Source organism: Nelumbo nucifera, chromosome 3, assembly GCF_055504915.1.
Source record: "Nelumbo nucifera cultivar China Antique chromosome 3, China Antique-T2T, whole genome shotgun sequence".
NCBI lineage: Eukaryota > Viridiplantae > Streptophyta > Magnoliopsida > Proteales > Nelumbonaceae > Nelumbo > Nelumbo nucifera.
The window spans coordinates 58,132,825-58,157,757 of NC_142651.1; the positions used below are offsets into that span (position 1 = coordinate 58,132,825).

At 45.1% G+C, this 24,933-nt stretch overlaps 1 long non-coding RNA gene across 2 annotated transcripts; it reads left to right on the plus strand.

Moving 5' to 3' along the window:
* Positions 1–9,658: 9,658 nt before the first annotated feature.
* On the plus strand, positions 9,659–24,850 carry LOC104602145 (uncharacterized). Of its 2 annotated transcripts, none has more exons than XR_736029.3 (3): positions 9,659–9,918; positions 10,436–10,659; positions 13,585–24,850. It is a non-coding gene; the product is annotated as an uncharacterized LOC104602145 (long non-coding RNA). The 2 variants fall into 2 exon arrangements; XR_016083384.1 differs by having other exon boundaries at positions 10,436–10,583.
* The last annotated feature ends 83 nt before the right edge of the window (positions 24,851–24,933 follow it).

Consider the following 24,933-nt stretch of genomic DNA (forward strand, 5'->3'; position numbering starts at 1 on the left):
TTCCCTCCTCATACAGTATGATTCGAACACGACTTCCTGGTAGTTGCCACCTTGTCCCCCTATAATGCGATATTGGGGAAACCTATCTTGCACACCTTGCGAATTGTTGTTTCGACATATCACCTGGCATTAAAGTTCCCAACAGATATTGGAATAGGGGTATTGCAAGGAGATTAGCTAGAATTCAGAAAGTGCTACATAGCATCTTTGAAGGCAAAGGGCAAGATAGCCACCGACATAGACCTGGATCCACCACCGGAAAATGTTGAAGAGCGAGTTTGCCCAATAGAAGGACCATTATGGTCTCCGCCTCTGAAGTAGAACTTGGAAAAACACTACAAATTGGAGCTCGCTTGATAGAACCTATGCGCTCCGAGTTGGTAAGCTTTCTGTTAAATAATTTAGATGTTTTTGCTTGGTCGGTTACAGAAATGCCCGACATAGACCCTGGACTAACAACTAATAAACTCAACGTTGACCCTACAATTAGACCCGTCCGGTAAAGGAAGAGAAACCTCACCCCGGAAAGGTGGCAAATAGTAGACAATGAGGTGGGAAAGCTTATAACCACGGACTTCGTGAAGGAAGTCCAATACCCAAGTTGGATAGCAAATCCAGTTCTGGTAAAGAAGGCAAATGGCAAGTGGCGTATGTGCATAAACTATACGGACCTGAACCGAGCTTACCCAAAAGACAACTTTGCCCTACCCAGCATAGATCACCTGGTGGATGCGACCTTAGGGTTCGAGATGCTCAACTTCGTGGACACCTATTTGGGCTGTAACTAGATCCTGGTGAATCCAGAAGACAAGGAAAAGACTGCCTTTGTGACTAAAGTGGGCTTGTACAACTACAAGGTCATGCCCTTTGGTTTGAAAAATGTTGGAGCGACCTTCCAACGCCTTGTAAATTCTGTTTTCTCTAATTTAATTGGAGACAAAGTAGAATGTTATGTTGATGACATGGTTGTGAAAACTCTTCTTTTAAAAGATTTGATTGTCGATTTAAATCCTGTCTTTAATGTCTAGAGAAAACATAATCTGAAATTAAACCCAAATAAGTGTTCTTTCAGTGTGACTTCGGGTAAGTACCTGGGTTACATTGTCAGTCAACGTGGGGCAAACCCTAAGAAAATCTAGGCTATCTTAGATATGAAACCACCTAGCTCGGTTAAGGACACCCAAAGACTGACCAGACGGGTAGTAGCCTTGAACCGATTTATGTCCAAATCAGCTGTAAAGTGTCTTCCCTACATCAAGGCTATAAATAAAAACCAGGCCTTTAAGTGGACTAAGGAGTGTCAGTTCGCCTTCAATGAGCTGAAGTGGGTACCTTAGTTCGCCTCCCTTGTTGACCAGACCTGAGACTAGGGACGAGCTCAAACTCTACCTCTCCACGTGTGCTGATAAGAGAAGTTGACAAAATACAGTGGCCAGTGTACTACGTAAGCAAAGTCCTCGTTGTGGAAACGAGATACCCCGACATAGAGAAGCTCGCCTTTGCACTGGTGCTAGCCGCCTGAAAGCTAAGACCATATTTTCAGGCCCACACCATTATAGTTTTGACCGATCGACCCTTGAAGCAAGTCCTTCAGAAACCTGAGGTCTTGGGGAGACTGACAAAATGGGCAGTAGAGCTCAGCAAATACGATATCCAGTACAAGCCATGGCCAGCGATAAAAGCATAGGACCTGGCAGACTTCATTACCGAGTGTACCTTCAACTTGCTACCCTCCGAAATGACAGGGCTAGAAACAGAAGCTTCATCCAATGCGGCACCACCTCTAGCTTACGAGATAGTAGGCTGAGACAAGGAGCCCTGGATACTTCATGTGGATGGATCGTCTAACCAGAGCAGGAGCGGAGCTAGTTTAATATTCTATGGACCTAGCAATGTAAAGCTGGAGTACGTACTTCGGTTACAATTCCGAGCTTCAAATAATGAGGCTGAATATGAGGCTTGTTGACTGGCTTAGCACTAGCAAAGGAAGTAGGAGCTAAGCACCTGGTAGTCTACAACAACTCCCAGCTCGTCGTAAATCAAGTAAATGGGGAATATGAGGCACGAAAACCCTCTATGGCAGCCTACTTGGCCAAAGTGAGAGAACTCCTACTTAATTTCAACTATTGGTATCTTCAACAAATTTTGAGATTGGAAAATACAGAGGTTAATGCCCTTTCCAGACTTGCAAGCATGATTGACTTGACAAAATGAATAGTCTACATAGAAGAGCTACCTCGTCCACCAATAGAAAAAAGGCAGAAGAGGTCGCCCATATAATTGATGTAGAGTCGAGCTGGATAGATCCAATTTTTAACTATCTAAAACATGGAACATTATCGACAAAAAGGAACGCGGCTCGGTGAATAAAACGACAGTTAACTCATTACGTGATAGTGGGTGAGCTGCTCTATAGGAGATCCTTCACGCTGCCCTACCTACGATGCCTACGGTGAGCAAAAGCAAACCAAGTCCTACATGAGATTCATGAAGGCCTCTGTGGAGGACACGGGGGGCAGGGTCCTCTCTCAAAAGGCTTTGCGGCAGTGGTACTACTGGCCCACCACGAAAGCAGATGCAACCAAGCTGGTCCAATGATGCGACAAATTCTAACAACACGCCAACATCCTGCATCAACCCGCTGTTGATCTTGGATACTTAACCAGCTCGTGGTCATTAACGCATTAGGACATAGACTTGCTGGGCCCCTTTCCACCAGCCAAAGGACCAAAAATATTCCTAGTAGTGGCAGTAGATTATTTCACCAAGTGGGTACAAGTCGAGCCTCTGGTCACCATAACAGCTCACAACGTCCAAATATTCTTTTGGTGAAGCATTGTCAGCAGGTTCAGTCTACCTAGAATATTGATTTCAAATAACGGGAAGCTGTTTAAGGATATTAAATTCTAGAATTGGTGCACACATATGGGAATAAGATAGAATTTCACTTCAGTAGTGCACCCCCAAGATAACGGGCAAGCTGAAGTTACTAACAGGGCCATCCTACGCGCCCTCAAAGCTCGGCTCTCTTGAGCTAAGGGTTTGTGGATGGGCGAGTTACCTAGTGTGTTGTGGGCTTACAGAACCACTATCAAGACATCAACAAGTGAGACACCTTTTAACCTAACCATCGGGACCGAAGCAGTGATATCAACTGAAATGGAAATCCCAACGTTGCGATCTGAAACATTCGCTGAAGAACCAGATGAAGAAGACTTGTGAGCCAACCTCGACCTAGTGGAAGAAGTCAAGGACCTGGCCTACATTTGGACCATAGCATACCAACAAAACGTAGCTCAGTACTACAATGTCTGAGTTAAGAAACGCCACTTCAGGATCGGCGACCTGGTACTTGGGAGGGTTAAAGGCCCCTATAGGGTTTCTAGGATCATAAGTGGGAACGTGTATGAGCTCGAAACACTCGAGGGGAAGCCAGTGCCCTGAGCTTGGAATGTGGACAACCTGCATAGGTACTAAGTTTGAAAATGAAGTGTTTCAAGCTATATCTGTGAGCTCGCCAGAAGTCAACTAACAACTCGGCCAGAAATTATAGAAAGTCAATTGACAAAGTAAGGAATACATCCTACGACTGAACCGAGTTAGTCAACATGAAGGCAACCAGGTAAATAAAAGACAATATAGAAAATAGAAAATAGTAGCTTCCACTAGTAACAGAAAGGCCAAATGAACATACAAGAGAGCAAGCCAAATGGCCGCAAAAAAAAAAACAGAAAAGAGAAAAGTGTTCATAAGTTTGGAAATGACATGGCACACAAGCCCCGAAATGATTACAGGAGCATTCAAGCCCCTAGAGCAACAGAGAAACTATCATCACCACCAGACCACTAGTTGAGCTGCAGACCGAGCTACTCGTCACCGCCATCATTCTGGACCTCCTCGTCACCTCCCTTCGGGATCCCCTCTTCACCGTCATCCTCCTCCTCTTCTAGGATCAAGGGCTCTTCACCCACATGCGTGGCGAGCTCGCTTGGGACCCTACGCATAGTGACCGAGCTGACATCGTCGGAATATAGGGACTTTAGATAACGAAGGCATAGCTTGAAACCCTTCTTCATTGAAGGGATACCACCCACTGCCCTCTACTTCTCCTATGCAGGAGACTTCAGATAAGAAGCGACAACCTCCTCCCTAGCTTGGTGCAAGTCCTAAGCACACTTCAACCGCCTCTCCAACTCGCGACGCACCTCACTCAGCTCGCATTGAGACTGGGTCAGCTCACGTTGCAGACTCTGGTTTGCATGATAAAGGCGTTGGTGCTCCTAGCGCTCCCCCCTCTGAATCAATTCGGAGTTTCTGCACTTCAGCGTTGAGTAGGCCGATGTTTTCTTGCATGTTGGCCCTTTCCTTCTACCCTGAGTGAGCATGATCCAGCAGGACCTGGCTATAGGTCTTCGCCTACAGAAATTGAAATTGGAATGAGATGTCTTGAAGAAAGGGATCAAGGAATTTAAAAAGAAAAACAAACAAGATGATACATTGGGTCAGTCGAGTTCCAATCTCGATAAGACCCAGTTCGTCGAACTGCCGCATATCCTTAAGAAGAAGTATTCATCTGGCCAACCAAAGAGCCACGTGTGCATTATTAGGCCGATCAATTACCAACACATCAGGTACGTTGGGGATAAAGGGGGGGGGGATGTTGGACACGTATGGGCCAACCTCTCGTTCCTCCTAGGCGACCTGAGGCTTAGGCGGGTGTTGCTCAATACACATCAAATCCTCTCCCCCCCCCCCAGATCAACAACGGGAGGGGTGCCAAAGGAAGAAGCCCTTCCCCTAGAAGATTGATGCTCAACTCAGCGCTTCTTTCGAGAAGACATTATCTCCTCATTGGCTGACATCATTGAAGACAAGCTCGCCAAACCTGCGGATAAGAACAGAATTATCAGCCAAGCTAATAAGAAAAGGAAATAAGCAGATGTACGACCTAAAAAAAATGTGCAATGTGCAACCTAACAACTGACCCACCTATACAGCTCAGTCCTGCCTGAACAAGCATCGGCTTGGCCAGAAACTCCTCAATCCTAACCCGTTCCTGGGTGAGCTGCTGAACTGTAGCCTGTAGCTCGGCATCCCTGCTCTCAGCAACCTTTTGGCAAGTACTATACTAGGTAGTATCGACATCCCAACCTCCATCCTTTTCAAGAAAGAAGAATCTCTTCTTCCACCCCCTAACCTTGTTGGGGAAGTCGAATATCTTCCTCCCGCTACGGAAGGGAAGGTAAAAACAAAACGAGCCAAAGATTCTTTTCATTTGAACTAAAGAAGAGAAGGCCTCAAGACTCAAGGGGAAGCCCCAGTGGTGGCATAAACTATTCAGCCCAACCAAAGTTCGGACCCCATTTGGGGTGAGCTGACCTAGAGACACCTAGTAGTGCCTCAAAATAGTAGTGATAAATGGATGGAGAGGGAAGCGGAGACCAACTGCCAGTGATTCCTCATAGACACACAGCCCCTCTCGGTCGTGGTCCCAAGGGTAGTGATCGACAGTAGGCACGATCTAATGGTATTCATTGGGAATCCCGTATCTTTAGCATATGTCGACTATTTCCTCCCCAGACAGTTGGGTCAGCTCAAACATGTTTATTACAGTTTCAACCTCCTCACTCCTGCCCACCAAAGCACCATTGAAGTAAACCCCATACGAACCCTCCCTGGAGGAGCTTGACTCACTATCCAACCTATCGCCAAACAGCCTATCATCAGGAGAACAATGAGACAATGCAAAAAAATTAGAAAATACTCACCAAAAAGACAAAGAGAAACCAAAGACGATAGCAATAGAACTTGGGACGAAGGGAAAATAGAGCTCGCCAACAAGAGAACGGAGCTCGCCTCGGCAGATCAGCTCTAGACACCAACTTGCAGACCACCCTTCTCCAGAAAAATCTAGAAAACAAAAGTGAGTGAGTGGGGACCTCATACTTATAGCTTGCGAGACACGAGACCAATGGCATGGATGAAAGCTACAACTAGCAAATGCGAGATCCGATGGCGCGAGTGCGGGATAGCCCGGCGACAGCAAGAAAGTAGTGCGTGGGCTCAACACTTGGGCACGCAAATTTGAATTTCGAATGTGCGTGTGCTCAAGTTTGAATTTGGATGCGCGCTCAAATTTGAAACATCCGCCAAAGATTCCCCCAAGCACGCACATGATTCCCTATCTCTTTTTCAAAACCCAGAAGAAGCGGGTCAGACTGCGAGCCCAAACTGGGAGAACTGAACTGCCAACAAAGTGACCAGACCAAAACGCTCCAGAAGATCCTACTCTTTTCGCCAACTGGACATCGGCTCGAGAGTGGGGGCAATTGATGAGGGGCATTTTGGTCCTCCCATACAAATAGCGACACGTGGACATTATCGATAGCGCGGCACCAAGTCAATAGGCCAGCTCGATGGGTCAACCCAAGGCACCTCACACAGGAAGATGGCCAAGGTGGGGCGAGCTTGAGCAACCAATAAAGCGAGCTCGCCCAAACCATTTCACGTGCCCCGCCCTCGTGGGCACCGTTATCGCGACCGTGGAGCAGCTCGCCGAACAGCGCGCCACAAGTCCAGCAAGCGACCTATAACCACTGTGTGAATCTAGTAACTGACACATTAACATGCCTTATATTGTGGAAACAGTTCCGACAAAGGCTGATAGACATTGCCCAAGGCACCTGAACCCCAGGTAAACTATAAAAGGACTCTGAATCCACCCAAAAAGGTATGCACACTGATATACTCTAGTTCCCTCACACGTTCTCAAGAGATTTAATACTGACTTAAGCATCGGAGTGTTCTCCCCGGGTAAAACTACCTGGGCACTCTCACCCTTCTCCCTTTGTAGCTCGCTCCAGCTCTGACACACAAACATCAACTCGGCACTGCCAGATTGGAACCTTGTTTGAGCCAAGTCACAAGACACGAGGGAGTGGCAATATTGCACATCATCAAGTTCTAAACCCTAAATCTCAAGATGTAGGGGCCAAATGACAATTTTTCTCCTTGTACATAGGTTACTAACTTGGGTGATGTACACTTAGACATTGGTGGCCAGATTGATGAGAGATTAGTCTAATTTGGCCACATATGGATTTGGTAACTTTTACTAGTTTCCAAAAATCGAGAAAGATTCTCAACCCTAAATCACAAGATGTAGGGGAAAGTAACCATTCTCTATTTATACTTTGGTTACTAACTCGAAAGATGTATATTTGGACACCGGTGCCAGATAAATTATAGTTTATAGACTAATTTGGCCACATAAGGGTGTGGTAGCTTTTCTTGGTTTTCAAAAACTGAGAAAGGTTCTTTAACCTAAATCATAGGATGTAGAGGCAAGTGACAGTTTCTCTCTTTATGCTTGGGTTACTAACCCAGGTAAGGTGTCGATGACCAAATTGATTATAGTTTAATTTGGCAACAATGAAACATATGGGTTCGATAACTTTTCTTGGTTTTCGAAAACCAAGAAAGGTTCTCAAATCTAAATCACAAGATGTAAGGGCCAAGTGACCATTCTCTATTTATACTTTTGTTACAACGTGAAAGATGTATATTAGGACACCGGTGGCTATATTGATTAAATTTTAGACTAATATGGCCACATATGGGTTCGGTAACTTTTATTGGTTGTTAGAACCCAAAAAAGGTTCTAACTTGTACTTGGGTTACTAACTCAAGTGGTGTACACTTGGGCACCGGTGGCTAAATTGATAAAAGATTAATCTACTTTGGCCACATATGGATTTGATAACTTTTCCCAGTTTCTAGAAACTGAGAAAGGTTCCCAATTGAGATTTTGAGAACTCCTACTCCTGAAAGTCCTAGATTGCCCAAGCTGCAACCATGAATATTCAATTTGTCCTGCATATCTTGTGGCGGGAACCAATATATAGGATGCACTACTAGTAACTGAAGACGATGCTACCTGTTGCCAATTCCTTTGGAAATCATCAACTTCAAGTGTTTGAATTCTTAAAATGGTTTGATCCAATGCATAACCTTCATCTAGATATGACTTGTTTAATTTCAACTACAAGACAAACCAAAAATAATAAAAAACTTTAACAATCCACTAACAACATAAAGATTCTTAAAGGAAAAAACAACATCTGGATATGAATTTATTGAACTTATAGTCATAAGAGTGATTGATTGCAAACTAGAGAAGAATTTCGATGTTCAAGTCATAAACTTGCTTGCCCAAAACAGTTGATTTCTGTTGACACCTTGCTTAGCTAATGTGTCAACCAACCCATTTACTGATCTCGAACCCATCTTATCTTTAGATTTCAGTCTTTGCAAATGATTTCTATGATAAATTGAACTTGTGAAATGTTGGATGTTTCCTATAAGGGCCTCGTGTATCAGCTCCATTATTATTCTATATTTTCTCTCTTTCTGTTGTAGAAAACTCTAGAACTATAGAAATTGGGTCCTAAACTTATTCAAGGGACAGAGCAGATTCCATGGTCTATTTTTTTTTTCCTTCAATTTTTAATTTGTAAGTCATTAGCTTTACTAAGTCGTCTGGTATCATCTAACCAAATTAAATTAATAGAAAAAGTGTCTAGTTTCAACAAGCATTTCATCAATTGTATATGGCATTGAAGGAAAATTCAAGTTAAACATTGTTAAAGCAAAGTAAAATTTAAAAAAGCCATATAATGAAAATGTATAAAAGAAGCAAAATGAAATGAAAAATAGCCATCTAATGATTAGCCCTAGCTGTGAGACAAATAGAGATATAAGCTCTGAAGAATGCCAATAAAACACTATAAACTAAAATTTAAAAATGCCACAAATCAAGCAAAAGACGGAGGCGAGCGGAACGAGAGAGACAAAGGTGAAGAGAGACAGACTCCTTCACTCGAACGAGTGAATAGAGAATCAAAAGATGCCGACGTAAAGATAGACTCATTCACTTGAACGAGCAAAAAACGAGAGATGCGATTGTAGGCAAGAGAGAAGAGAGCCGAAATGGGCAGATTTTGTTGCAAGTACTAAAGGGGCAATTTTGTCCCTAAAAAAGAGATACGAATTGTATCTTATATGATGCTCCTCTTTCGTATAAAGCTGCCCTTTGATATATTTTTTTAAAAAAAAAACAAGATGTCCGATCTTAGTTATTATATAAAGTATGTTTTTTATTATTATTATTAAGGCCGAAAAACTGCCCTTATCGGCTAAAAACCCTTTAAAATATGGATATGATGTGATTGATATATGATGCGTTGTATCAGATTTTTCAATGCGTTATATAGCAAGGGTGGAATGTTGGAATGATTGTGCAGCTTCTCTCTTGTCAATCCATATCATATTGTTTCGCCAATGATATTGATTAGTATTTGTGAGAGAGACATCTGACTTAATTAAAGATATGTAGTATGGTGCAATAATCAATATTAGGAGTTAGGACAGCGGTTGAAGAGATTAAATTTTAGGTTAACAATAATCAATATTTACATATATCCTAGATGAATTGATTAAATATATTTAGGAAGAGGTTACATTATTTTAATTGATAAAACTAATAAAGCATTAAAAGCAAAATTAAATTTATCGATAAATACCTTAGGAACAAAAGGTTTTAAAACATAATATACATGCAAAGTTAATAATAGTGTAAATCAGGATACACTTGGGAATGGGTAGGTGTGGCAATTTTTCAGCCCAACCCGCTAACTCACCCATTAATTGGGTTCATGGGTTGTGTTCATATAGTCCCGGGTCAATTGCAGATTGTGTCACGGTTATCCAACGAATAACCCATTTACTATTAATATTTCGGAGTTTTCCTGACAATTTTGGAAGATGTTTCCAATGCACTCTGAGATATGCATGTGGGGCGCAGATTTGATTTTCTCTCTTCTTATGGTTGATTGCATCAAAGTCAAACCAAGCAAAGAGGTACCAAAATCTGAGGTTGAATATGATATTTACAGAATTCTGCCTTCTTTTGTTTTTATTAGTTTTTGTAATTTATTATAGAGTTCACAGTTTTTCGCTTAGCTTCTTTAGTTGATTTCCTATGTACCAGTTCCTTTCTGGTTCACTCTCGCCACCTTACCAGGTAACTCCCAACATCAACGTCGTGGAAATTGAGTTTCATAGAACCCATGAAAGAGTACCCACCTTAGATTTGGGTACCATGGAAGAACTCTCAAAAATTACTTTATAATGAACTCACAAGACCCGATTACTTCACCTTCTCCTTTGTTCTTAAGTCGTCTGCAGAGTTACCATGACTTCTAACTGGAAATTATAAAGAGTTTAAGAATTCGATTGGAATATGATTTGTATGTCGACAGGATTTCATTGATTGATATGCATCTAAAATGTGGTGAACAAGGTGATGCTCATAAACTGTTTGATAATATGCATGTAAAAGATATTTCAACATGAAATTGAAATGCTTTGATTGCAGGTTACGGAGTCATTCAAATTGCTGATGCGTTGTTCCCATGAATGTCAAAATATTGTTTTTTGGACTGCTATGATATCCGTGTACACTTAGAATGGGCTCACAGAACGAGCAATGAGTTTTGTTTTTGGAGATTTTGGTGGATTCGAAGGTAAGCACCAACTGGGCAACTATCATATGACACGAGTGTCCTTCCGGCGCGTTTTCGTTTTTCTGCTCTGGAATGGGTAATTATCATAACTGAGTTTGTTTGATCTCTGCGATTTTTATTAATTTCCATATTTTTATATCTTCTGTAATTTATGCTATTTTCAGTATTTTTGTATTTTTTATAACTTTATTGTTTTTCTGTAGTTTCTGTTTTTTTTTTCAATGTGCTTCTATATTTTCTGTAATTTCTGTTATTTTTCTTCATTTTCTATGTTTTTCTATATTTTTTGCAATTATTATTATTACTTATCTATGATTTTATATTTTACTGTAATTTATGTTTCTTTTCTGCATTTTTCATTGTTTTTATCATTTTTATATTTTTTTGTAATTTGTGTTATATTTTTCTACAATTTTATACATCTAATTTAATGAATAAAAGACTAATGGGTTGGGTTAAGGTGAATTTGGGTTGAATCCTACCCATTTAATTTTGTTTAAATGGGTCGATTGGGATTGGGTTGAGCTTAACCCAACCCATCTAACCCACCAACCCATTAATGACCCATTGATGATTCTTCATATGTTTCCTTTCTTCTAAATTGTTCATTTGAATTATTTGACAACTTTTTGAAACATGGAATGTAAAATGTTTATAATTGTTAGTTGATTAGTTATTGTTTTATTTAATACTTAAACGATGAAACTTATTCTTCATAAAATTTTATTTCACGGATATTTTTACAAGTTCTATCATTCTAACTTAGTAAGTTAGTATATTATATATTATTTTATTCAATTCATAAACGTTAATTAATTTTGTACTTAAGCTTCAGTCTTATGCATCACAGCACCTTAAGGTTTATGCCTCACATTTTTGGGTCATTACACCTTAACTACACCTTTAACCTTTTAAAGCCTTGACCATTAGTGGATTGAATATTCAAAATTCAAACCCTCCTTGCACATGAAAATGAAAAACCCTCCCCAATCCTACTCTCCATGCATTTGAGGGTGGGACGGGTCATGTTGGTGGGTTGGGTCCACAACTTGCATCTAATTTCCTTTTATTTTCTATTATATATATATATAAGTAATAAACAAGTAAAATAACATGATCAAATATCAAAAGTTTCAATTATTTGATTAAAACATATAAAAAACGAATTATCCTTCACATAAAGTTCAAAATATTATGGTAGCTGAAATTAGGGAAAATCTAGATGCCCATAAACTAGTAGAGTTAGGTTATCCACAAGTAATTATCAAAGGAAACTCGAAGATCACGACTGAAGTAATGAGTGGGATGTGTAACACTACATGGAGATGCCATATCATAGAGAGAGAATTCAAGAATATCAGAGAGAATGTGTAACACTACTTGTCTTTTTTAATTGTTTCCTGTTGTATCAAAAAATATTATTAAATTCAATAGCTAATACATAAGTTCATAAGCCTACTAACAACTTGTGGGTTGGGGGGGATTGGGTTAGCTTAATACCATACCCTACCCATACCTATACTGGTTGTATAACCCCAAAAGCCAAAACCCATTCCTGCCCTAAAATCCATTTTTCAAGCAAAAAAAATCCTCCCCAGAATGGGTACCAGTCGGGTAGGGTAGGAATTGTCATCCCTACTCAATAGATATTTGACTATGGACAATTTGCAAAACAGAAGTATTGATGTGAATCGTGTTGCACTTATGCCGTTGATAGCAACATTAAATTTATCGATACAAATTTCGTGTATAAATCCAAATACAAGAAAAATGAAGATAAATTCAAATAAATTGTTTTTTTATATTTGAAATAAATGGGACACAAACTCTTTGCATTTGATACTTTCTTACAAAAGAGATAGAACCATTGATTCTCTTTTGGTAATGTACTTCTTGCAACTTAAGGATTTGGGTTGAGTTGAAGTCGAGAGTCAGATAACATGCTCCCATACTTTAGAAAATGACAAAAATTGCTTCCTCCAATTGGGCTTTAAAAGCTTGATCAAAAGAATGATTCTACAAGAACTCCGAGAGTGTTGTAGCTTTGTTCTTTAGAAAGTTGTGGATGCATTTCCTCTTCCAGGAGCTTTCTCACTTAGTTTCTCCCTCCAAAAGTCACTTCCCTCTTGATGGGAACCCTTATTTATAAATCTCTTGACTCATCTCTTAGCCCCCTTGATTAAGGATTTGGTTAGCTCTTCTTACCCTTTTTAGAGAGTGAAAGGTTGTGATTATTGCCATTCTTGGAGAGAATAATTTATCATCAATTATTCCCTCTTTAATCATTGACTAATTTCCATATATGGGAAGTTGTGCTTTGATTAACTAGATATTTGATTAGCTCTAGTTTCCTTTCATAAATAAGAGAGTTGGTAATTTACCATTTATATAGATAATGATTTTTAATCAATTATTGACTAGATTTCCATTTTTAGGGCTTGAAATGGTTCTAGTTGGATAAACCAATAAGATTTGTAATTTACATTTGAATTTAAACTTGACTTCATAGTGGATCCCACATGGACCATTTCTTTATGCTAATGAATTTACAACAGCAAAGCCCAAATGTTAGGCCCATGCACATATTTGAGAGAGTATGGAGTATGGTCCAAATAGAAGGACTCATACTAAGGCCCACAAACAAATTTGAGTTTATGGGAATAAGGCCCATTTAGGATTCCATGAAAATTTTAATGTCTACACGTGTCATCATCATCCAAACCCTATCTTAACTATATGGGGTCAAGTTAATGAATTCCAAGATTTTTTCTGAATAAAGGAGAGACAATGGACATGTTAATTAGTGAATTAAAATCAAGGTTGATATCTTGGTTGTGTGCACAGTCTTTTCAAGGGATGCAAATTCACCTTTTTTATGGGTGTGTTTGGTTATAATGCAAACTTATTTGTAGTGATGCAAATTTATGGAAGTGCAAATGATTTGGGTGCAAATTCTGATTTATTTTTGTTTCAAATATTATCTTATTTTGTTTGTTTGCAGTACAAAAGAAGTAAAATAAGACCTAAAGCAGAATACAGATAAACCAAAACAATATTGATGAAGGAAGATTTGGCCCGACCTCGTAACCACTCAACACGTGGCAAAGGCAACAGCTCGGCACAAACAGCACGCCAAGGCGCGAGCTCCGAAATGAGGAACCAGCGGTCCGAACTCCCCGTAAGGAGCCCGAGCTCTCCCTTAGGCCCCGAGCCTTACGAACACAAAGGGCAACAACCCGAACTGGCCTGCCCCATGGCAGTTCGGGTCACACCTCTATCCGAACTCGAGACTTAACCTCGCACACCACTCCAACACTTCGCCTCCAGGACGTTGAACTAAACAAACCGCACCGTACCTGACACCAATGGGGTCCGTATCCAGGGGCGGCACACCTGACTGACTTGGGATCTGACACTTGACAGCCGCACTTCAACAGCCACCTGCCACTGCCACCTGCCACCGCCATCTCCAGTTACAGAGACGGCTCCAACAAAGAGAACAGTGACGGTTATGCCCCAGCAGAGGTGATGACACCCGAACTGGCAGAAGCATAGAAGTAATCATACCCGACCTGATAGAAGCTTAGGAGTGAGTGCGTGAAGTGGTTATAAAAGGCTCTCTACCCCCTAAGAACAAGGTATGTGAACTTTGCGCCATCTGGTTTTATCTTGCCTTTGAGAGAGTACTAAGTTGAGCTTTGGAGCAATATCACCGGGTTCCTCCCCCGAGAATCCCCACTTTCTTCTCCGTTTCAGGCCCCCTGTTGCTCCGGTCAGAGGCAAGGTCGTTGGCAGCTAGGATCGGCTGGATTGCGCACCATTAATTGGCGCCGTCTGTGGGAACGCTTCTAAAAGCCTCCCTCTAAAACTCTCATAACCTCCTTTTTCCAAAAACCCCAACACTCATGGCTTCTTTCAGCAATGCCGGACGTGGCACGAAGATGAACACCATTGGGGAACAATTTCAAGTCCCCGTGGTGTGCATCGGACAGTTCACCATCCCCCTTCCAGTGGATGGGATCCCCAGCTTGAATGTGCCATAAATAGTGACGCCCGTAAACCTTTCTGCCATGAACGTCCCATTTCCTCTCCCTGTCGAAACAACCTTTACTGAACCAACTGATGTCCCTCTGGCGACCAGCCAGAACCAATTAGACGACCTGATGCAATGCATGCGGGCAATGCAAGTACAAATGCAACAATTCCAGCAACATCAGATCCAGCAGCACCAAGTACTGCACCACATCTCTCAGTATCACTATCAGCAGCCTGCTCCAAGTACTGAACCAACCACTGCTTCCACCACATCTCTCAGTATCACTATCAGCACCAATGCACAAACCGCACCAAGTACTGAACCAACCACTGCTTCCACCTCGGCACCCTGCTCCAAAGCCAGTTAAGCCCTCCCCTCAGGGTGGACGCCGTCACCGAGGAGAGGCCTCCCAACCTCAGAACCCCCACAAGAGCCAGGCCTCATCCCCGGGCCGAGGGGAAAGAAAAATCACCCCCGCCTCGCAGCTCGCCGGCGGGTCGGGAACCTCGCCCGCTAAGTCAGTATCTCGGCACTCCAAGTCTGAGCTCCCGCTGACAAAGAATCGATTCAGCGTCCTAGCGGCAGGCTACCAATAGCTCGGGCCCATCGAGCTCGGCAACACAGAGGCCAGCAGCGCCAGCACTAGGCCCACTCAACAACGAAGGCGCCGGTGAAGTTGCCGAACTGCCACCCGTGTCCTGCCCGAGCTCAGAGGTAAAGAAGAGACAAGCTCGGACGAGGTAAAAGCCTCCCCGATTCTCTCAGTTCCTTCCCCCCTCGCATCGGAACTCCTGGCAATCCCCATGCCCAGAGACTTCAAGCTCCCACCTTTGGACAAGTATGACGGGTCCTTCGACCCCAACGACCATGCCGATGCTTTCTAGTCCCAAATGCACCTAGCAAGGGCCAGTGAATCGTGCATGTGCGTGGCCTTCACCACCACCTTCAGGGGGGTGGCCCGCACTTGGTACAGGAACCTGGCCCCCGGGTCGATAAGAAGCTGGATCCAGTTCGTGCAGGTCTTTACCGCACATTTTGTCACCAGCAAGTGATGCCCCATAACCGAGAAAAGCATCTTTGGAGTAGTCCAGAGGGAAGGAGAGTCCATCCGGGGATACATCAAGCGGTTCAATGACGCGTGCTTGCAGATACCGCGATTAGACCCCACGGTGCAGCTCACGGTGGCCAAGAGAGGAGTAACACACAAGGAGTTCAAATGGCATATGGTAGCTAACCAGCCCGCGACCATAGCCGAATTCCTTAATCTCGCGGATAAGTTCATGAGAACAGAGGAAGAGATCAACCAAAGGACCGAAAGCGGGATCGAGAAAAGAAAGAGGGAAGGCGAGCCCTCCAACCCAGTCGACAGAAAAACCCGGCCCGGGAGCCGAAGCCGTGTCAACCGTTCCAAGCTCCCTTAGCAGTTCGGACGGACTATACACCGTTAAACATGATGTGGACCAAGATCTTGATGACGATCAAAGACGCCCCATACGTAAAATGGCCACCTCGCCTAAAGGGGAACCCAAACGAGAGAAATAAAAACTTGTACTGTAGTTTCCATAGAGATCACGGTCATAGTACCGAACAGTGTAATAATCTCCGGGACGAGATAGAGGGACTCATCCGTCGCGGATACTTGAGAAATTTTGTACAGCATAATAATAATAATAATAACAATAAGGTAGGTCGGCAAGGGGAGCACGGAAGGGATGCCCCCAAATCCAGCAGCAGGCCAGCCGAACCGTTGCCACGACAGCCTCCGGAAGAGAGGCCAGTTCGGGGAACCATCCATGTGATAGTGGGAGGTTCGATGGTAGCAGGTTGTACTTCGGCAGCGGCTCGGACGTCAGTTCGCAAAGCAACCCGAGAAGAACAGAACCCTCCAAAGAGGCCGAAGACGGAAGAACCGATCTTCTTCACAGAAGACGATGCACGAGGGGTCCACTACCCCCACGATGACGCGCTTGTCATAAAACTAAGGATCAGCGACTTCGAGGTCAGGCGCATACTCGTGGATTCGGGCAACTCGACAGACATCCTCTTCAAATCGGCATTTGACCAGCTACAGTTGCAGAGAAGCGAACTGAAGCCCGCGAACACTCCTCTGGTGGGCTTCAGCGGAGAGGAAGTCAGGCCCCTCGGGAAAATAACAGTACCCGTGGAAGTCGGCACATGGCCTTGTGCGGTCAGACTCAACGACGACTTCCTGGTGGTCGCGACCCCCTCCCATACAATGCCATAATAGAGCGGCCAATTACGCATATCCTACAGGCAGTGGTCTCCACCTACTATTTGGCAATGAAGTTCCCTACAGACTTCGGTGTGGGGGTGGCACGGGGCGACTAGCTTGAGTCCCGCAAGTGTTATGTTGCCGCCCTGAAGGGAAAAAACAAGGCGAACGACGACCTCGAACTGGAGCAGCCTACGGAGTAGGGCGAGGAGCGAGCTTCGCCCCCAGAGGAAACGGTCGCAATCCCAACCTCGGCTACGGACCCAGCTCGAACACTACAGATCGGTGCTTCCATCAAGGAACCTCTACGAACCGAACTTGTGAGTTTTTTACTTCAAAATTTAGATATTTTTGCATGGTCCGCGGCCGATATGCCCGGTATTGACCCCAGCCTTATAACTCACAAACTTAATACTGACCCTGTAATCAGACCCATTAGACAGAAGAAACGCAACTTAGCCCCAGAGCGCTGGAGGGCGGTCGACGAAGAGGTCGAAAAGCTCCTCGCAGTAGACTTCATAAGGGAAGTTCATTACCCGAGCTGGGTAGCCAACCCAGTGCTGGTGAAAAAGGCAAACGGCAAGTGGTGCATGTGCGTCAACTACACCGACCTGAACCGAGCTTGCCCAAAAGACTGCTTCCCCCTCCCCAGAATTGACCGCCTAGTGTACGTGACCTCGGGACATGAGTTGCTAAGCTTCTTGGACGCCTACTCGGGCTACAACCAAATCAGGATGGACCAGTCCGATGAGGAAAAAACCAGCTTCATAACCGAGTTCGGCCTGTACTGCTACAAGGTCATGCCCTTCGGATTGAAGAATGCTGGGGCGACCTTCCAAAGACTTGTGAACAAGCTGTTTCGGCCCTTAATTGGCACGAAAATAGAATGTTATGTAGACGACATGGTCGTCAAGACGCAGTTTTCACAAGAATTAATACAAGACTTAGATTCTGTCTTCCAAATCCTGCGTCAATTTAGCATGAAACTGAACCCAAACAAGTGTGTCTTCGGTGTCACCTTGGGTAAGTTCCTAGGGTTCATCGTCAACCGGCGCGGTATTGAGGCCAACCCGGACAAGATAAAGGCCATCCTAGATATGAAACCACCCCGAAAAGTAAAAGAGGTTCAGAGGCTAAATGGCCACATAGCCACTCTGAGCCGCTTCATGTCCAAATCGGCAGACCGCTGCCTGCCTTTCTTTAAAGCAATCAAAGGCAAAGGGTTCGAATGGACCCGAGACTGCTAGCTCGCGTTCGATGAGCTAAAAAACTACCTCGCTAGTGTGTCGATCTTAACCCGGCCCAAGGAGGGCGAGGTCTTGGAACTGTACCTCTCGGCAAGTGACAAGGTGGTCAGTTCGGTACTGATAAAAGAAGTAGATCGGGTCCAATGACCCATCTATTATGTTAGTAAAATTTTGCAGGGAGCAGAGACGAGGTACCCGCAGATAGAAAAGCTAGCATACGCACTAGTAAATGTAGCTCGGAAATTCTGCCCATATTTCCAGGCTCACACTGTCATCGTCTTGACTGACAAACCTCTGAGGCAAGTCTTACTCAAGCTCGAGGTTTTCGGTCGGCTGACGAAATGGGCCATCGAGCTCAGCGAGTACGACCTCCAGTATAAGCCACGAACTGCTATTAAGGCACAAGCCTTAGCAGATTTTATCGCCGAGTGCACGTTCAGCCTCGAAGTCCCTAGGCCGGTTGAGCCCGAGATCCCCAGTTCGGGTGAGCACGGAGCTCCCAAGCCAATAGAGTCTGAACCCCGTGAAGTAGCAGCCAATGTGGCATCTCTCCTGGTTAGGACAAACGTGAACTGGGATGAGGAGCCCTGGATCCTTCACGTAGATGGCTCCTCGAACCAGGAGGGCAGCGGGGCCGGAATAGTGCTACGCGGCCCAAGTGGCACGGAATTGGAATACGCACTATGCTTTGAGTTTGCGGCATCCAACAATGAGGCGGAGTATGAGGCACTGATAGCCGGACTGAACCTAGCGCAAAAAGTAAGAGCAAAACGCATAGTTATCTGCAGCGATTCCCAGCTTGTGGTCAACTAGGTTACGGGCGAATACGAAGCACGCGAGCTAACTATGATCGCCCACTTGGCAAAAGTAAAGGAGGCCCTGCTCAACTTCCAGTCACACTTCATCAGGAAAATACCGAGGTTAGAGAACACTGAAGCCGATGCCCTGTCCCGGTTAGCCAGCACGAGTCACAACACCATGAGAACCGTGTACATAGAGGACTTACCTCGGCCTAGCATTCTTGGTGGGGCAGAGGAGGTCGCTCCCGTCCTTGAAGCAGAGCCGAGTTGGATCGACCCACTCGCGAGCTTCTTGCTAGATGGAACACTCCCTGTGGACCGCAATGCAGCCAAGAGGGTGCAGCACCAGGCAGCCAAATACGTCATAATAGACGAACGGCTGTACCGACGGTCCTACACGCTGCCCTACCTGCATTGCTTGCGACCTACCGAAGCCGAGCTCGTACTCTGCGACACTCATGAAGGTCTGTGCGGTGGACACTTGAGAGGCAGGGCCCTCGCTCAAAAGGCACTTCGACAAGGGTACTACTGGCCAACAATGAAGGCAGAGGTCGTTGAGCTCGTCAGAAAATGCGACAAGTGTTAGAAGCATGCAAATATCCACCATCAGCATGCCGCCGATCTCAAGTACCTCACCAGTCCATGACCCTTTGCGCAATGGGGCATCGACCTCCTGGGGCCATTCCCGCCAGCAACAGGCGGGAGGAAGTTCCTAGTGGTGGCGGTAGATTACTTCACAAAGTGGATAGAAGCTGAACATTTGGCAACAGTTACAGCCCGAAACATACAGAACTTCTTTTGGAAGAACATAGTATGTCGCTTCGGGTTACCTCGGGTACTGATCTCCGACAATGACAAGCAGTTCGAGGATATCAAGTTCCAGGAATGGTGCCAAGATATGGGAATTCGTCAGAACTTCACATCGGTCGCACACCCGCAAGCATTGGTCAAACAGAAGTAATGAACAGAGCCATCCTCCGCGGACTGAAAGCACGACTAGACCGAGCTAAAGGGTTATGGGCGGACGAGCTACCAAGTGTTCTGTGGGCTCACCGAACTACGGAAAAAAACTGCCACAGGAGAGACCCCCTTTAACCTCACCTACGGCACTGAAGCGGTAATCTCGACGGAGATTGAAATACCTACAATGCGACTAGAAGCATACTACGATCAAACAAACGGAGATGAGTTACGTACCAACCTCGACCTACTGGACGAGGTAAGAGACCTCGCGTACATCCGGACCGTAGCTTACCAGCAAAAGGTAGCTCGGTACTACAACGTCAGAGTAAAGAAGCAAAACTTCCATGTCGGCGACCTGGTTCTCCGTAAGATCATTGCACCCGAACCCGGCGTGGGCAAACTTGGACCAAATTGGGAAGGGCCCTACAGAGTAAAGAGAGCACTCGGGGGGGCATACGAGCTCGAAACCTTAGAGGGCAAACAAGTACCCCAAGCGTGGAACGTCATCAACTTAAGGTGATACTACATATAAACCACCAAGCGAAGTGGACAAAGTCGCTACCAGAGCCTAAGGGCTAGGATGCCGAGCTAACGAAGAAACCTCGGCATAGGCAAGCAAAGGAAAAAAGTGCCAACCAAAGGCTCAGGCGAAGTGTTGACAACGAACTAATAGGGGCATCGACATCTCAGAGGCTAAGTATTAACACCAAAACTGGCCACGCAAGTATAGTAACCCGGGCAAAAAACAGATCGGGCATATGGTCAGTTCGGCAAATACGGTCAGTTCGGGAGAAAGAACAACCAACACTTAACCAAAAGAGTCATTCCATTTCAAAATAAGGGAGTGTACATTTCCAAAATAAAAAAAAAAATACATGTCGAGCTCACAGGCCCGGAGGTACTTCTTCACCATCAGAAGGCACTTCAACGATACCCGAAGGTCCTGCCTCGCCCTTAGAATCCGGCTCACCATCAGCGGCGTCGGCCATCTCCTGAGTAATGCACGAAGTGGATATCGCACTAATATCGAGCTCAGGGTACGTATTCCGGATCATCCACCGGCTTAGTTTAAAGCCCCTCCTGTACGAGTCCACCGTCAATTCATCAAAGCGCGACGAGGCGATGTATTCATCGACGGCCTTCTTCTTGGCATCCTCGATGCCTTGAGAAAATATTTGTGTCCACTCCCTAATGTCCTCTTGAAGGTATTCAACCTGATGTTGCAAATCCAGTCTCAGGTCCGCCATATGCTTCACCACAACTCCCATGGCCTCGGCATCTCTCTGAGACCTCGCCTGCCTGGCCTATGCTGCGCGAGCAGCCGCGTCAGCAGCTCGAGAAATTGCCTCGGCAGCACGGAAATCCCCTTCAACAGCTCGCGCCTGTCTCGAGCTCCTTTCCACTTGGGCCGCCAAGGCATGGATAGAAGAATTCACCTACCAAAAGGAAAAAACAAATGATCAAAAGAACGACGGCAAGAAGGATAAAAGCAAAGAGCCCGACAAGAAGTCTGACTTACCACCATGGCATGAGTGGCAGCACGACAAGCTACCTGGTTCAAAGGAAGCTCGGTCCATGCTACGACCTCCTCGAGATAGATGGCCTCCCTACTCTTCTGAAGAGTGTGGTTCGGCGACAACACGCTCCTGAACTTGCCTTGAGCTCCCGAGCCTGAGGGCCCAGCTCGCGTATAAGCAGACTCGGAGTAAGTGGGAGCCCCCATGTAAGTAGCCTCGGCATAAGGGGCCCCTGCTGCTTCATGTACTAGAGGGGCCATCTCAGGCTCCCTGGGTAGATCCACCGACGGGTAGTCTAGTACCTCGGACTCCGCATCTCGGGGCAGCGCGGCACGAGTTCGTTTGGCGACTCGCTTCCTCCTCTTCACGTCGTGAAATAGGTGCCCACCACGAGTCCTCTCTAAGTCCATCACACCTGCAAAAAGAGCTCGACATCAGAAAAAAAAAACGAAAAGAACAGAACAAAACAAAAGACAAACCTCTGAGTAAAGAACCTACCTGAACTCAGACCGGCCTCAATGAGTTTGGCCTCCGACAGATAATAATGGCATTTTAACCCAAGTCGTGCCCATTGCCAGAGGCCCTTCACCGTCTCCTTATCAAGCGTAACACCGGCGTCAGGGGCAGTCATCCCCCACTCGGTTTGGAACGGCCACCCCAATGCACTTTGCACCCCGAAGTAGTCCCGCTTCCACGCCAGGACCTTGTTGAGAAGTTCATGTAAAAGCTTAAAACCCGGGCGAGGAGACAGGTAATACGCCCGCCTACGCCCGGGAAGGGGACCCACTTGCTTCTTAAGCATTAAAATGGAAGAGAAGATCTCCAGGTCTAAAGGCAAGCCCTGTTCGCAAAATAGGGAGATTGTCCCCACCAAGTTACGAATGGAGTTCAGGTGAAGCTGGCCGACAGTAACGCCGAAGTGGTTCATAACCTCGACAATGAGGTGGTGGAAGGGCAGGCGCAACCCCGCAACGAGCTGCTCCCGGAATATCACGATCTCATCAGGACGTGTTCCCAAGGGAAACTGCCCAAGGGTATGAAGTAGGTGTACTCCCTAGGCAAGTTGAACTGGGTAATAAGAGAGTGAAGCCCCTTAGGCATCATGTTCGAGGGTCCAAACTTGTCTAATGTCCGACCTCGATGAGAGGAGGACGCCAAACTACCCGAGGCGACTCGACCTACGGATTCGAACTCTTCCTCAAGCTCTACCTCCGGTTCGATAGGACTATCGGGGGATGCAGCTCGGTTCATAGAACCTGCATCTGACCCCCTTGAAGAACTGTCTGAGCTATCCGAGCTAGACATCGGGAGGAGAAGATGGATTCCAGGAAAGTACTCACCCGGAAAAAGGCTTGAACGGACTACGGGAACTTGAACGCGAGCTAAAAGCTTGAATGCGAGCTAAAGGCTTGGACGCGAGCTGAAACTTGGATGCGAGCTCAAGAAGCAAAACGCAGAAGTGACAAAGCGCCTGGGGTCCCCCACTATTTATACCCACAGTAACCAAAAATCAATGATTCTGATCAAAGCATATCCGACAGCCCGCAGTCACGCTGACCGCACATTTCCTGAGACCGAGACGTGACTGGCCGCACGTCTCCCGAGGCCGAGACGTGACTGGCCGCACGTCTTTTGAAACTGAAAGAGCGTCAGCACACGTCACCTCGCATTAAAGGCGGTTGCGGCGCGTTTTTTCAAATTTGAAAAGATGCCCGTTGTCACGCCTCCCAGCGGCGCGCTATTTTGAATTTTGAAAAAATGCGCGTTGTCACGTCTGCCAACATTTATAGGCAGATTGGCGCGTTTCCCGTCTTTTTGGCGCTCGAGAAACCTGAAAAAATCCTGACAACGTGCACCTCGCTCTATCAGTCAACCAATTCGAAGTACGGGACAAATCCACCCGCCACCTCGCAAACTCCCCGCGCCAGGGCAAGACCCTTAGCGCGAGGAGTGGGGGGCAATTGATGAAGGAAGATTTGGCCCGACCTCGTAACCACTCAACACGTGGCAAAGGCAACAGCTCGGCACAAACAGCACGCCAAGGCGCAAGCTCCGAAAGGAGGAACTAGTGGTCCAAACTCTCTGCAAGGAGCCCGAACTCCCCGTAAGGAGCCCAAGCTCTCCCTTAGGCCTCAAGCCTTACGAACACAAAGGGCAACAACCCGAACTGGCCTGCCCCATGGCAGTTCAGGCCACACCTCTATCCGAACTCGAGACTTAACCTCGCACACCACTCCAGCACTTCGCCTCCAAGACGTCGAACTAAACAAACCGCACCGTACCTAACACCGATGGGGTCCATATCTAGGGGCGGCGCACCTGACTGACTTGGGATCTGACGCTTGACAGCCGCACTTCAACAGCCACCTGCCACCGCCACCTGCCACCGCCATCTCCAGTTACAGAGACGGCTCCGACAAAGAGAACAATGGCGATTCTGCCCCAGCAGAGGTGATGACACCCGAACTGGCAGAAGCACAGAAGTAATCATACCCGACCTGACAGAAGCTTAGGAGTGAGTGCGCGAAGTGGTTATAAAAGGCTCTCTACCCCCCAAGAACAAGGTATGTGAACTTTGCGCCATCTGGTTTTATCTTGCCTTTGAGAGAGTACTAACTTGAGCTTCGGAGCAATCTCATCGGGTTCCTCCCCGGAGATTCCCCACTTTCTTCTCCGTTTCAGGCCCCCTGTTGCTCCAGTCAGAGGCAAGGTCGTTGACAGATAGGACTGGCCGGATTGCGCACCATCAAATATTAAACCAAAATTTGCTTTCTTTTCATTTACACTTCCATGCATTTGTACTAGTGCAAATAAAATTGTATTTATTCTCAATGTACAGGCCCTTGGTGTAAATAGGTATCTTGTCTTTATTCCTTCATGCTTTTCATTTTTGAATGATCATACTTAATTCTTCCAAAAAATATAGAATAGCTGATTTAAAATATAATAGTTGCATATGTTGTTTATCTTAGACCTTGATATTAGTATCTTCTACATTCTCATGAATGTAATATATTTTTAGATTAATCATACATTTTTATATTTATTAATTAATATTTTTTACTTAAGTAATGATAATATATTAAGGCTGTATTTGGTTTGAGGGAAAAAAGAAAGGAAAAGTAAGAAAACCTTTACAAGCCTTGTATAAGTTTTTATACCTTTCCCTTCATTTTCCTTCAAACCAAACATAGCCTAATGGATTTTTTCATGTAATTTGTAACAATGTAATATATTGCCTTGGACTCTTGATTGACACATTATTAGTAAAATTATTGTATGATATCTTTATGTTCCAGTATATAAGTATTTTTTTATCCACAAGCATGTCAGTATGTTTATATAATGCAACTTTATATTAATTATTGAAATATGTATTTCTTATGTCTTTATATATTATTAATTGCAAGGTTCAAAATATCAACATGTATTGACCGATACATATCGTTCTGGGACCCCTCCAATATGCCCCTATAGTGGGTGTATCCGGGGTTTGACTGGTTCAGGGGGTGGAAGAGCCCTAAACCAGCCCCCCTGAACTGGTTTCAGAAAAA